This window comes from Aquarana catesbeiana, linkage group LG02 (assembly GCF_042186555.1).
Source record: "Aquarana catesbeiana isolate 2022-GZ linkage group LG02, ASM4218655v1, whole genome shotgun sequence".
NCBI classification, from domain to species: Eukaryota; Metazoa; Chordata; class Amphibia; order Anura; family Ranidae; genus Aquarana; species Aquarana catesbeiana.
The window spans coordinates 744,931,347-744,939,891 of record NC_133325.1 but is presented as its reverse complement, the minus strand read 5'-3'; positions in this window follow the sequence as shown (position 1 = coordinate 744,939,891).

Sequence of the window (8,545 nt, the reverse complement as noted above, 5' to 3'; positions counted from 1 at the left end):
GGTTGCGACCCTTGCCTATCACCTTCTCTCCAACAAGTACATAAGTGATGTGGAGATTATTCTAGGGACAACGAATATATACAGCTAAACAGCTATAACTCCAAATTTATGACATTCTATATGTTGCTTAAATAAAGAGCTCACTTCATGCAGAGATAGTGGAGATAATATGTTCTATATGTATAATTCCCTCAGGCCATGTTGGCTGAGATATGTTTCTACTTATCAATACTTATGGAATGTATATTGTACTTTATCTGTTAAATTCAATAAACACCATTGGAAAAGAAAAAAAACATTTTTAAGGATTTCAGTTTGGGGTATGCTTGATGGATAGTTGATTAGATTTGTTAGGGTTCTAAACTGCTCATCTCCCAGAGATACCTGGCAGGATGGTGGTTTCTCAGACTGGAAAATTGGGTTTGTGTGACAGGGAGCGTTTTAAATGAATAGTAATATGATGAAAGAATTCAGTCCTAGACTCTATTATTTTATTTTTAAAGGTAGAGGCAATACAGCCATCGGGTTTTGGGGGGATTTGGACTTTTGGTGATAATGTCAGGCTTTACCATGAAGCTATTTAGGAGACCATTTTAAAGTCTGTGGGTAGTGACAACTTGTGAATGTTAGTTTAATTTGGCTTAAGAAGTGACCTCAAAAATTGTGTCAAATCGGCTCAAAGAGAGCACAGATTTCCTCCACCTGGGGTCCTCGGTCACCCAACAGAACCTAGTAGAGATTCATTTTTTAATGTTGCAGAGGATTATGAGGTAATAATTCCAATTCCCTTACGCATGCATGGCCCAATAATAATAGCAATATTGTAGTAGTAATAGTCAGTGATGTAATCACATTCGGAACATCAGGAGATCGAGGGGACAGGGCACAGCTTCTCTGATGCTGGTTAAAGAATAACATTTTGAGTTTGTTTTTTATTATTATTCATAATAAAAAGAATGGTATGCCTGTGCATACCCATATACTACCTTGTACAAAGAGCGGTGACATTATCGCTCTGCTGTACATAGCCCACTACATGTAGACATGTGCATTCCTTATCGTCCGAATGCATTTTTGTCTGAATGTCGGAGATTTTCGTGTTAGTTTTAATAAAACGATAACGAACACGCAGAATCCGAAATCCGAAAGATCCAAAATAAAAAAATGCTTTATTTTCGTATCCATTATATTTTCGTATTGTTGCAACAACAGTTCAATATGGATAGATAGAAGATTCGGCATGACGATGACAATACCTAACTCTATTAGTCCAAGATTATTCGACATAAAGAGAAAAGAGTTGACATTATAGAGATATGAAGATTAGACGAAGCAGCTAAAAACATATGATCGCCGTGAGCGGACATTTGCGGTCAAATGCTCCACCCATAGGCTATAGAAGAATTCTAATCTTGTTTGACTAGTAATAATAATTAATAATTATAATTATTACTAGTCAAACAACATTACAATTTTACTATAGCTTTTGGGCAGAGCATTCGACCAGAAACATACGATCGTGGCGTCGTACAGTTTAGCTGCTTCGTCGAATCTTCTTAGAACGTCCAACAGACACCATAAGCCTTCAAATGACAAATTCAACCTTAATTAATTCCGATTTTCGTACGTATGCATTTTTTAATGAAACAAAATAAATAAAAACAAATTTTGGGAGTAACTGAATACATTTATTTTTCAGACGAAACCGAAATTCCGAAACAAAATCTTACAGTGTGCACATGTCTAACTACATGCCTTTAGAACACTACAGAGGGCAGCTACAAGGCCAGTCACCCCGCACAGGGAGAGATTGTCACACACCTCCTTCAACAAGCCCATTTATCTCTAACAGCAAACAGTCACTTAAAAATTTGCAGTGGATAATCGCAAAAAGTGGCATTGATTGCAATCAGGGGCATAAAATGCCAATAAAGAGTGTTTGTTTGCAGGAGACAGACCCCTCAAAACACATACTGTCCTCAGCAAACAATGACAAATGTCAACTATAAGTGTGTCTCAGTGTGCAGAGAATTATGTCAGCCATAGATGGTTCCAATCTTGGTTGGTTCAACAGGGACCGGGCAAGATTTGAACAATCTATGGGCAGACTAATTGTACCCAAGTCGAATCATCTATTGACTTGGGTACAACCAGCATGCCAGGTTTCTAGTATGCAATGATTGCCATCGGCTATAGCGGTTAGCAATAATCATTGTGTTCTCCCAGCAAGGACGTCTCACCAACCCCTCCAGCAGAACACAATAGCCCTGCATCAGGAATTCCTTCATCAACACTGACTGTGTGGTTGGGGGAATTGAGGGATTTTATTTTCTGCAAACTGTGGTTGCAGCATAGGTGGTGTGCCTGGGCACACCCTAATCACCCTGTGCTGTGCAGAATCCCACCGCTTCCCCACAATGCTGCTGGACTCCCTCCTCGCCTCTCCTACTGGCTGCTGCTGCTGCAGGCACAAAGGAGGTTGTTTCGGGATGGTAAGCAGGGAAAGGGGACAGTAAATATGTAATTTACAGGCCCCTTCCTTTTCTGAATGAACACAGTAAGTGATCTGTGCCAGTCACTCACTGTGTTCATTCATACTGTGTTTCCTATGCTTTAGTTTAGGTATGAACAGCACAGAGCACTTCCAATTTACTCACGGTCCAGTGCAGCTGAGGCTACAAGTGTGTTTGAGCTTTGGGGAACACACCCTAATACAATAGGCTGTGCACACCCATGGGTTGCAGGAAAGTAAATTGCATAATCTATGGCCTGCCTTAGCTAAAACAGGAACAGCTGTGGTTTGTAGCAGAGGTCAGTCCAGAGGACAACAAACTTCAACAAATGTGACAATTGTAAATGGCCAGCTAGTTAAGGACAACATTACACTTGTAAAAACAACTGAAAAATAAATTTGCGAGACTACACTCCTAATGTTTTGGCTTATCATTTGTTAACACATCTCAAATATGGAGTATGACACAGTTGTTTAATTATTTATTCAATGGCTAGTATACTTTTGAAAAATGTTCCACTCGGTTTGTTTACTTGAACCACAGAGATGATAAAATCTTCAATCATTGGATTGGACTGCGCCTAAATTTCCCTCTGTTTGAGGAGATCTGTCAGAGCTCTGCAGTCCACCCATGAAAACCTTTTAAATTCTCTGCATGGGCAGAGATGCCTTTCTGTTGATAAAAATAATGAAATGGCTGGAAACATCCGTGACGTTTCCAAAGCTAAAATTCCTAGACATTAGATTTGATATTTTAAACTAATTCTAACACACTTTCATTCTTTTTTCATTCTGTTTAATTAATCGAATAGCTGATTATTATAGTTATATACTGTACATAGAAAACAAACAATCGCCCATTTCTCTCTATTTGTGCTGACAGAGCGCACATGAATATATGTATACAATATTTATATACTGTCCATAGGGATCCTAATATACAGTATATATATAGAGAGAGAGAGACCATAGCTGGTATATGCACTAGAAGCCAGTTCAGGGGCTGCATTCGGCCCTTTGGCGTACGGTGCTCAGGGTCCATGCAGTCAATTCAGGCCAGTGACAGAAAAAAAACTTTTTAGATGGGATTCGAGCAGTTGGCTTTCTGTGCTGTTCATTCTCTCTTCTTTTTGTGTTTTTTTCACTTTTATAAATATACAACAAAGCCGATGCTCTCAGTGATTAGGAACAGTGATCTGTCTCCTCCCCCAGTCACTACACTCCCCCCACAGTTATGCTGCATACACATGGGCGGACTTTTTGATGGACTAGGTCTGGCGGACTTTTCGACGGACTTTCTGAATGAACGGACTTGCCTACACATGATCAACCAAAGTCCGGCGGATTCGTACGTGATGACGTACAACCGGACTAAAACAAGGAAGTTGATAGCCAGTAGCCAATAGCTGCCCTAGCGTCGGTTTTTGTCCGTCGGACTAGCATACAGACGAGCGGACTTTTTGACCAGACTTGAGTCCGTCGGAAAGATTTGAAACATGTTTCATTTCTAGGTCCGTCGAACTTTTGGGGCAAAAAAACAAATTATCCGATGGACTTCGGTCCGCCGGACCAAGTCTGCCGTAAAGTCTGCTCGTGTGTACTCGGCATTAGAAACAAGTGTCCAATCTGTCCGCTGCAATGTCCCAGTCCTGCTAAAAATCGCTGATCAGCGCCATTACTAGTAAAAAAAAAAAATAACAATAAAAATGCCATAAATCTATCCCATATTTTGTAGACGCTATAACTTTTGCGCTAACCAATCAATATACGCTTATTGTGATTTTTTTTACCAAAAAATATGTAGAAGAATACATATTGACCTAAACTGATAAAGAAATTCGTTTTTTTTACATTTTTTGGGGGGGATATTTTTTATAGCAAAAAGTAAGACCCCTTTCACACTGGAGGCGTTTGTCAGATGCTTTAGCGCCTGTAAATCGCCTGAAAAAAGCCTCAGCTGCAAACGCAGGGCATCACAAAAAGTCCTGCCAGCAGCTTCTTTGCAGCAGTGGAGGAGCGGTGAATACACCGCTCCTCCATCGCTCCTCCAAGGCTCCTGCCAATTGAACACAATGAGGCAGCCCCGCCATACTGCCAGCAAAACGCCGATTTAACTCTTTTTCAGCCGCTAGCTGGGGTTAAAACGACCTCGCTAGCAGCCTAATAGCGCCGCTAAAACAACAGTAAGGCGGCGCTAAAAATAGCGCCGCTTTACCGCCGATGCCCGGGCACTTTCAGTGTGAAAGCACTCTAAAAAATGTTGTTTTTTTTCAAAATTGTCGGTCTTTTTTGTTTATAGTGCAAAAAATAAAAACCGCAGAGGTGATCAAATACTACCAAAAGAAAGCTCTATGTGTGGGAAAAAAAAGGATATCAATTTTGTTTGAGTACAGCGTTGCACGACCACGCAATTGTCAGTTAAAACAACGCAGTGCCGTATCACAAAAAATGGCCTGGTCATTAAGGGGCCAAATCCTTCCGGTCCTTAAGTGGTTAAGGTTGCACTTTAATAACAATTGCATTTACAAGAAATAGGAGAATATGTCTTATTAATGTAACAGGAACAAGTATCCCCATTAAAAGATTTCCCCTTTATTTTTGTTCTGGTGGAAACTCAAAATTTTGGGTTTACAGTGGTTCTAACCTCTAACCACATTATAAAAATCTAAAAAAAAGGTATGGCAAAAAAGTAAAAGTCTAAAAAGTATTGCAATACGATCGGAACCACAGTGTTATAGCCTGAATACAAATTGATGAGTGATAACAGCAGTGAAATGAATTACCTGGTGTGATGAATAGAAGATTAAAATCCAAAACTTTATTTCTTGTCATAAAAATTGACAATCAAAATTCAAAATTAGGATTCATGTTTGTTGTGAGGCATGATAAAACTTCTGTGATAGGGTTATGGAGCCTTATAACTAATAACAAGAAATGAGAATCCTAATTACTGGAATTTTAAATTGCTGAGTTCATAATTTTAAAAGTCTGATTATCAGTTTTTACGATAAGAAATAAAGTTTTGGATTCTAATCTTCCATTCATCACACCAGATAATTAATAGTATTCCTTTTATCACACGATTTTTTTAAAGTTCATAACTAGCTGCTGAAAAGCACCTGTAGTCTTATCATGTAAGCACTGCAAGCTTTACATTTAAAATGTCAGTAAACCCAAATTCTTTTTTTTTCTTATGCACTTTAAAATGACTTACTTTTACTGTGTTCACGACATTTCTTTTATTACTATATTCCTATAAATATCTGGTTGATTGATTTGGACCTGACCCACAGAAACTGTCACATGACAGCAGGTCCTTGTCCCAATCAGCTGCAGCTACAGAATGCCCCGCCCCACAGCTGTACCTAACAAAGCGGAAGGGATGTTGGTGACATCATTAACCTAATATGGTCACATGGTCAGTGATGTCACAAACATCCCACTCCTCTTTTTTGTTCGGCTGCAGGGTGGGGAATTCCAAGGCCGCAGTTGATTAGGTCAGAGGCCTGCTGTCATGTGACAATTCCCATTTCGGTTTGGCCCGAACCTTCGCTCCTAGCTAATCCTATTTCATTTATTGCATCCAAGTTCCATGTGTTAAATGGCTTTCTGGGTCCGTGTTGTATAATTACTCTCTTACCAACATACAGTAGGTATGATCAATAAGATTTAAACTTTTACAGGAGGTTAATAATTACTGATTGGTGGCTGTGTGTGGCCAGGATGCCATTTTTGGTGGAGGTGTGTTGGTTCAAGTTATATTGTGAGCTGTTTAATGGATAACCCATTTAGGGTTATATATAAATATATGACTCAGCATACAATCTTTTGAATCCAAAAATTTGGATATATAGTACATAATCATTATCTCGGGGTGCAACTCTTCTGGTCCTAGCTTTGGGACTAAGAATGCATACTATTAGGGTTGCACCAATACTGGTATCAGTGCCAATACTAAGCATTTGCATGTGTATTGGTTCTCGTGCAAATGCTCCCGATGCATGAAATCAATACTTTCAGGCTTGGTTCTTTCATCTGTCAGAGGCATTCCCCCACTGACAGCTGAAATGTAAAAAAAAAATTACCAGCTGTTAAGGAGATCCTTAACAACCGATGACTCATTCAGCTGTCAGTGGGGTTCCCCTGTTGACAGCTGAAGTGTAAACAAAGTCCAGGCAATTGGAGCTGTCAAAAAATAAAAGTAGCCGGGGCAATGTATATCAACAACATTGCTCAGCCGCTGAAACAGATAGATAAGAAAAAATATTGTTTCTTTTTATCTATCCTTCTGTCTATTCATTTATAGGTCAAAGGGATGAACTTTGGCCTGCAGATGAAGTCAGTTTAAAGCAACCTGGCAAGTAAAAAAAAACAAATTTTTTTTGTTTTTTTATTAAATTGTTCCTCTGTTTAACCCCTTATTAACCCTTTACTCTAATCAGCCTCGTTGACTCCTTATTCTCCTTTGCCATTTAATTATTATTTTCCTGATGATTTTTTTTTTGTTCACTTCTATTTTAATAACTATTAATAATTAAAACTTTTTTTTTTTTTTGCTTGCTTTGTTTGTTAATATTTTTGCACCTTTAACATATACTTACACATTTTACATTGAAAAAAGCGCAAAATGGAAAAAAAAATGGATTTCATTTGTAAATAACTTTTTAATGCTTTGTATCATTGCTGACAGCTGAAGTATAAACAAATAAAGTTGCGGTAGGTATCGGTAATTGGTATCGGTGAGTACTAAAAAAAAAAAGTATCGGTACTTGTACTCCTTGTAAAAAACAAGGTATTGGTGCATTCCTACATACTACATTTTTGTATGCCTGTTTGGGGCAAGAACAAGAAGATTGTCGTTTGAGGTTTTAGATTATTGTGATTCCAAACTGAACATGATGAACAAGCCCCTGCTTCAGGGAATATCCTAAAGAAGCATTATTTATTGCAAATCGTATTGATTTCAAGTTATGTAGAAAAGCTGTAAGATTTGGAGTTAATTGTGTTGAGTTTTAATGACATTGTTTAGTCTTTTAAATGAATACTAAAAAATGTTTCTAATGATCATAGAATTGTATGTTGTGTAAAAAACAAGAAGCCTTCTTTAAAGGACATTTAACGTCCCACATCCTATTTCCACCCTGGATGGGGTGGTTTGTTGCCTTATATAATACGACGAGGGAATGGTACCTCTTGAAGTTTTATTTTGAGATGAGTCAACCATTTAGAATTATAGTGGCTGTGTAAAAGCAGCACCACCAAACTTGATACCTTGATAGGTCAGGCTTTCTGTATATGAGCGGCAGCAAGGATCCTGCAGTAAAACTTTCTCAGAATTCCTTTCCAATATTATAAATAGGTAATTTAGAGAGGTTTCCAGATTAAATAACTAATGAAAAAGGGAAGAGGGGTGAACTGGTGCACTGGACCAAAGCCTGGTTAAAAAATTAAAATAGTAGCAGGTTGGTTGTCCTTAATTAATGAATTCCAGGAATTGTTTTTCAATTTTGGCTGGAGTATACCTATAATGCATTTGATCCACTATCAAATACCAGTGATATTAAAGCAGCATTTCAAAAACGACTCCACCATCAGTTGAAATAATTCACTAGTAAATATGACCATCTTATATAAGTCCTGATTCTGTACGATTTTTAATTAAACCTACAGATTTATTATAAATATTTATTCTTAATTGTGCTAAATGTTGTTGCTGAGAGCTCAAATTAATCAAGGCTCCGTTGGCTCAGTTACTTAAACCCAGTAATAGAGCTCTGCTGTAGGAGTCACAGGCAGTAAACCATATTAATCATGAAGTTTCAGCAGAAATGCCTTGGATAATGCAGATAGAGTTACCATCAGAGAGATCGCTTTGTCTTCCAAATATCTGATAGTGACAATTCGGCTGAAAAAGCAAATACTGCAAATAAACTTCATGAATCATCATTGAATTTAGAGAATACTCATTAGAATGTTGTTTTCAATAGTTCAATATCCGTCTCTCTCTTTCTGGTTTCTCTGTTTCTTTCTTCC